At 39.9% G+C, this 7,093-nt stretch overlaps 1 pseudogene; it reads right to left on the bottom strand.

The window, feature by feature from the left end:
- Nucleotides 1–4,323: 4,323 nt before the first annotated feature.
- On the bottom strand, nucleotides 4,324–5,148 carry LOC146133544 (very long chain fatty acid elongase 4 pseudogene; annotated as a pseudogene).
- Between the last annotated feature and the right edge of the window lie 1,945 nt (nucleotides 5,149–7,093).

Below are 7,093 nucleotides of genomic sequence, written 5' to 3'. Positions count from 1 at the left end.
CCCCTCATTAAATCCATTTACATTCGATTTAAGTTGCATATTTACGCAGTAATTTTACTATAAACAGCTAAATCTTATAATCTATTGGTTTTGCGACGTCATACCTTGGTTCACGCAAACCAAAAAAATGGAGGTACCTGTTTAAAAATGTTAAAGAACTCGTGAACTAAACAATCTACAGCGGTACTACAAAGTTATTAAAAGCAAAAGCATACACAGACATCATACGTTGAAGATCGCGCCCTGCATTCCATTGTTTTTGATACGTCTAATAGTCGGGAATAGCAGCAGAATAATCTAGAAAAGCTAGCAATTCAGGTCAGACACGAATAAACGATCTTAAATGATATATATATATTTCGCCAAACAAAGGCTCCGTCAGTATTTCTTAATTCGAATAAATAAAGATCAGAAATTAAGGTCGACATTTATCTTGCAAGAGTCAAGGTGATTTCCTTTATCACGTATTCAGTGCAACATAGTAGTCGGGAATAGCAGATAAAACACAACATTTATTGAGCGTTCATTTCCTTATAGTTCGCCATAATAAGGTAGGTTGGTGGATTTTACCATTTGGTGTAAATTAGTGTGATTTGGTACAGCGTGGAAAGCTTTTTACAAAGAAAAACATTAATCCAAAGACATTGTCGCTAAGCGTCAGTAGAGAGCAAAATTGTTGCAAATTCGCGATCACATTTTACTGATTATGTTGCAGAGCCGAAAAACAACTCTTGGTAAGGTTTCTACTCCGTTTTATATAATAACTTTACATGACATTCGTATTCAGAAAGGAAAGGGTATTCAGCAAAATAGTTTTGTAAAACATAATCAGAAACGGTTTACAGTTTTACTAGAATGGTGGTTTTCAAACATTCTCAGCTTGTGGCCAATATGAATATAAACTAGGCACGGCATACTTTCTATAAAAACAATCACTTATTTCACGCATAATGTGCATCACGTAGTGCATACTCACATGAATGTCTATTTGTAATACGAAAAGCCTAATTTCACAAATTAAAAAAACTTCTGTGCCTTTTTAAAAAAACTCTCGATTAACACAGGTATACGCGGCACACAGTTTAAAAATCACTGCTCAATAACGACCAGTGTATCACATCGTCATTTAGTTTGCATATAAAATATTTAACCAAACATTTAAACCCTAATTAGAGTTTAGAGTTATCATAAAAAAGCGGTCACTCAACTCAAAATCGTGTACATGCTTAAAAGGTAAACAAGTCGCATTTCGCTTCACGTTCTATTTGTAGGTATGGTTCATTTATGAATCAGAGCAAACCACTACAGTACACGTTGCACCTCAATGCCTTTGCGGCAGAGACAATGCTGACAATGCAAAACACTCTGGTTTGCTGCAGTCCGCATCTCCTTTCCCCGAATTCTGTCCGTCAATCTCATCTGCGGCGCGACAACAAACAGTGTCGATTCGAATGCATTAGGGAAGGCAATCGGCGGAGATCTTCACCCGTTCGAGCGTCTATTCCATCGATTTTACGCCACGGCGCTTTTCCCCGGTTTTCTCCCAACGCTATCCGTCAATCTCGAGATGCGGCGCGAAGACAAAGTTTAGGCGAAACCTCATCTTGGCGCTGGCCCTTCAACTCTGTTGACAATCCCCTTCAATCTGTCACAATCAATTACACGCCCGCCAATGACATAAGTGCACCCGCCTCTGACTCACACACACACACAACGAGATTTTCCCCATCGCTTTGATCTTCCGTGAGGCAAATTGTGGAGTGGCGGCCTTGTTCACGTTCAATTGCTGACGCTGCTGATGTGATAAACCACGTTGCGTTGGAAAACAAAAACTGTGGCCATGCAGGCGCACGACTTGCATGCATCTCACTGCTTGTTTTTGAATTACTTGACATGTGTTGACTTGACTTTTGAGAGAAAATAATATTTACTTTAAACATTTGGACTCAATGATCTGCTTAAACTTGAGGCAATTTTGTCCAATAAATAGGCCAATAATTTTACATACTATACGAAGCATTGCCCAAAGAGTTCGAAGAATTGTAATTCTAGTGCCGAACATGTAACGCCAATCACTTGAACTGGTTTAGACTTGCTTTGATCATGACTTAGTTTTGGGGTTGAATTTTATTATATATTTTAGCAGATTGATATATACCAAAGTATCAGGAAACAATCAAAGCGAAGAAATTTATCGGTAAAATTAATTTTCCTGTCACGAGTGTCAAATTTTGGTAAAGAGATACACAAAATCTGCAACCGATCTTGATCTTTTGGACAATTCAGCAAAAACAACTTGCTAGCGATAACCGAACTGGGTTAACAGTTCAACGCAGGCGCGGAAACAATACTCCGACCCCCGGATCGAATGGTAAACAGCGGTTTCCCGGCGTTGAAAGAGTTAATTTCCCGGGGGCCAGGTGCGAGGCCCGGTGGGCCACCCCAGACGTGACTTTCCCGATAAACTTGTCGCGAAAGGCTCGATTGCTTTTGAAGATAAATGGCGTTCTGACGGGCCGTATTTTTCGCTTTTTGACGGATCGAGGGTTCACTTTGTTGCCGACTGAAATGGTAAACACAGCGGAGTCGATGTCGGCCCCAATACTTACCTGAAAGTGGTGTGTGACGAATCGATGCCGTCCTAGATAATTTAACTTGAAAATACAGGTGAAATTGTAGTAATTTAAAAGACATTAGCGTAGACTTAGACCGGTGATTTTGCAAAGGCTTCACTGTTGGACTGTACTATTGACATAGGTGTGATGTTATCGTTGGTCACTAAACAAGCAAGATGGGATGGATTACAGAAACTAACTATGTGTATAAATGGTTGAATTACGTTAGAGTTACATCTAAAATACACTCCGTTAACGCTTTAAAGGTGAACAAACAACAATACGTTTATCTAAGAAAATGACACATCTATTTTCGCTGATGTTTCGATACAGTGAATGATATATTTTTGAGTCATCACGGGGGCGCACACAAGATTTATGAGATCTCAGATTTCGCACAACGAACGTTTCGCTGCGATCTGTCGATACAGGATATCTGTATCATGGAGATTGGGGCCAAATAATACAGGAAACATATCGTTCGATAATATCTGATGTGCCGTAGTGGCTGTTTCACCACATACATTCAGTCCTTACAAGGTATCCTATATATATTAATACAAGGGATGGGCCGTCTACGATTGAAAATGAAATAAGAACCGGTTTCACGTTGACATTTTGGTAACCCAGACTCTACCCTCCAGAATGATTTACGACAGTATCTGAAACGCCTTGTTTGCAAATACAACGGTGATTTTAATATTGCGCCACTTGCTTTGCACGTGTTGTTATTGCGATGGGACGAGACGAAATGACAGATCCATCAGAATCAAAGCGTCCGCATTGGGCGTAAATCACCTGCTGCGTTATTATTTTGGGATGGATAGCTTTCAATAAATTAGAAGGGCCGACGACCAGAAAGAAATAGAAGCGGATACTGGCAACCAAGCTTATCCGGGATTGGAGCTACAGCAAAATAAGCGCTGTGTAAGTGTCAGTTGCAATCCCAAAACCAACACTGGCAAAATTCACTTTTCGTGTTACTTGGAAGTTGAACACGTCAGACAACGGTGTTGTTATCAGTCGTTAGAGCCTACAAACAGCAGCCATCTCGGTTTGAACTGTGTAGTGGAGATTACATCGGCAAGTGCTTTGGTCTCATTAGGGTCAAAACCGGGATGTCAGCTGATTTTATGTAGATTGGAAATTGCCCCTTGCATAAAATCATAAACCACGCAAAAACACAACTCAGTAAAAAAGGCAACTGAGCTCGACATTGTCTTGTATTGAATATTGGAAGTTTCTTGTTAGTTGTATTTAAAGCTGGCAACATAGTGTCATCTCCATTGAAAATGTTGGTGAATAAGGCAACGTGTTTAACAATCAATAACACCGCCGATAAAGTATCACAACGTTTACTTGTGTACTCTTTATTCGGTTTCCTTGTGTCCTTGAGTATAAGACACTAATCTAAAATTGCGCTAAATTTAAACAAACAAATTACGAACTACACCGTACACATTGGGGTTTATTAATTAAACAGGTCGCCCTGAGAAAACAAACTGGCAGTCCGGGGCATTAAGACCGTACACGACTCCATATAACAAACCACCATATGCTTACAACAAGTGAACATTTTAGATAAATTAAACTTGCAAAGATGTGTGCACGATTTAAATGCTTTCGAAAAATCACAAAACATTACACTATATTGTTTCGAGAAAGTAAAAGGAAAAAAGCATGACATACATGGCCCAGAATAAAAATCTCATTTAACTTTCTTGCTCATTCGCGTCGCAAGGTAAGACTTAATGTAAAACTTTATGAAGAGCGTAATCATGATGACCATGTATGTGCTGACCCAGACGTTGAGTATATTGGGAAAGTCACAGTCGTCGAAGAAGTTGCGGACACAGTGAACTAATATGCACACGAACTGGACGAGCTGCATGAGAGTGACGTACTTTTTCCACCACAAGTATTTCTTCATGGCTGGCCCAAAGCTGCTCATTGCGTAATAGGTATACATAAACACGTGTACGAAGGAATTCAGCAGGCCGACCAAAAACGACTGCCCGCCTGCCGTGTAGCGCACAGCCAGCCACCAGTTGATCAACATGGTGGAGTGGTGGAAGACATGAAGAAAGCTCACCTGGTTGAATTTCTTCCTCATTACAAAGAAGACAGTGTCCAGCACCTCAAAATACTTGGAAATGAAGAACCACCAGGTTACGTTGGCCATGCGCATAGCGAGCGGGTTGCGGGAATAGTCCACCGGCTGACAGAGAAGACTGTAACCGGCCAGGTAGCTGGACATAAAGTACTCGTACACCAGGTAAATCGAAAGTCCAATCATTATGGTGTTGTACACTTTTAGCACACCGTTAATCTGGAACGGCTTGCGGCCTTTCATGATGCTCTTGGCCTTGATGCAGAGAACCAGGTACAGCATCAGGCAGATAAACGGCGGCCATGGACTGTAAACTAGAAACCAGTCTCTGGTCCTGACATCTACTTTCTTATCGATTGCAATGTCATACGAGTTTTGCACGACTTCCCAAGCATTTTTCAAAGCAGTTGCTGCGGTAGGCATGCCGGAGAAAAACCTATAGATGAGCTGTTTAAACCGAAGCGAATGGGATGTGAACAAAACATCCGGCTAACTTAAAACGTGAATATTTTTTTACTTCGTAAACTTCCATCGTGGTACCATTGATCTTTTAGTAATTGTTGTGCGCCATTCATGGTAACCTATACTTCCAGTAACTTTGTTTTGTGGTAACCCTCAAAACGACAGCTTGTGCCAACATATAAATATCACAAGGCGATCGTAGCTAAAGGCGTATAATAGTTTCCACTATAACAAAGGGGACCCTGGATTACTAAACAAAGTAAGGATCCGTACAGACTCAGTAAAATAATACTGTTTTAGCATTGAATGCGGCTAGAAATACAAACATTTCGTAAGGTTTTACTAAAAGATTATCAGACAAATTGACTAACACCTTAAAAAAAAGAAATAAGCGTTAAACGCTTTACCAATAGCACAAGGTAGAAAAAAATGCAGTTATGAAAAACTAATTTGTAAGGCTTTGTTGAGGATTTGACTATTTCTTTCAAACAAATGTTTTTAATGGGCTTATATAGGGTAAAATTTGATGTGCAACAAACAAAAAATAGAGTATTGTCTGAAATGAATTTAAGGTGACCCACACCCTTCGTTTGAAATGCTTGACCCTTTCCTTGTCCTGTTCAAATAGCGCCAAGGAGTTTAAGATGTCGGACCGGGCGATAAGCTACCGAGTGGCATTATGATGATTAATGATTAACAATATTTACAGTTTGGGCCATAAGTCACACCGCCCTGGCAAGTTTCACTCAACTTCCAAACGGATCAAGGCAATAAAAACTTCTGAATCCTTTACGTTGTATAACCCACGTAATAAATTACGTTTTTACAGCATTTTGGGCGGAGAACCGATGTGATATGACATTACCGCGGCGCAACGCAGTTGTTATGACATTGAATATCGCGCAGCGGCGGTCGCTAAATGCATGAATAATTTATTCGCCAAATCCGGCAGTTCTCACATTGCGGAAATTTAAAATGCACTGGGAAACTGCGGCCATGGGATCCAGAAGAGAATCGCCGGGATCATGATTGACGTTTCTTTCTTTGAGAAGCCGCTGCCTATACACGACTGTGTCACTACAATTATTTCCGCGGGCTTTGAAGATCCGATGTCAAATTAAGGGCTTATATGGCAGCCGGGTTTTGAAACAGGTGAAAAGTGTGGCATTTTATTTCTCATGTGAACTGCAACGAACAATATTTTCACAAAAAACTTTTACATCTCGTGTGATGTCCCGATACAAATGCGACTTTAATTGCGCAAAATCGAAATTTTCAGTAGGACACCAAATAGTTGCATTGACCCCCAAAAAAAATAAATAAAAAGGTTGTCATTATTATGTGGTTGACCTAAGACGTTGTATTAACGTTTTACAAGACTGTCAACAAAACACTATACATGGCGATGGCGGTAGTATCAACTGAATTGTATGATCGCTATAACGACGCGCACAGTCACGAATTAACTAAAAAACCTTTGTTTGTTTTTTCATCTTATGTACTGGCCTACACTTCAAGGTTAACAGATAAAGCAAGCCAGAAACAAAAACGTCTGCCAGAAATTCCGAGGGCAATTTTTCCAAAGACAGGTGACAAGGATAAATGTTGACCTGGCGACATCTGTAAGAAAAGGGGGCGATCTGGTTTTGATTAGAAAAACCTAAAGAGATCTTAGAATTTTATAAGGCACTTGTGTACTTTTATTCTTATAGCAATATGTTAAAGTTTTATTTAATTTATTAGGTTAAACCGAAGAAAAAGAGGCAAAATAACAAGGGCATCAATATGGCCAGATAGTAGAAATTTATTTCGAATAACAGAATCTGCCTGATCGGAATTGTGAAAAACAAACGATCCTGGTTGCACGTCAATGATACAGATTAAACCAAGTACACCGAAAATCGGT

Source organism: Ascidiella aspersa, chromosome 9, assembly GCF_963924565.1.
Source record: "Ascidiella aspersa chromosome 9, kaAscAspe10.2, whole genome shotgun sequence".
Classification (NCBI taxonomy): domain Eukaryota; kingdom Metazoa; phylum Chordata; class Ascidiacea; order Phlebobranchia; family Ascidiidae; genus Ascidiella; species Ascidiella aspersa.
The sequence above is the reverse complement of the archived record's forward strand: the minus strand, read 5'-3'. Positions and strand labels throughout refer to the sequence as shown.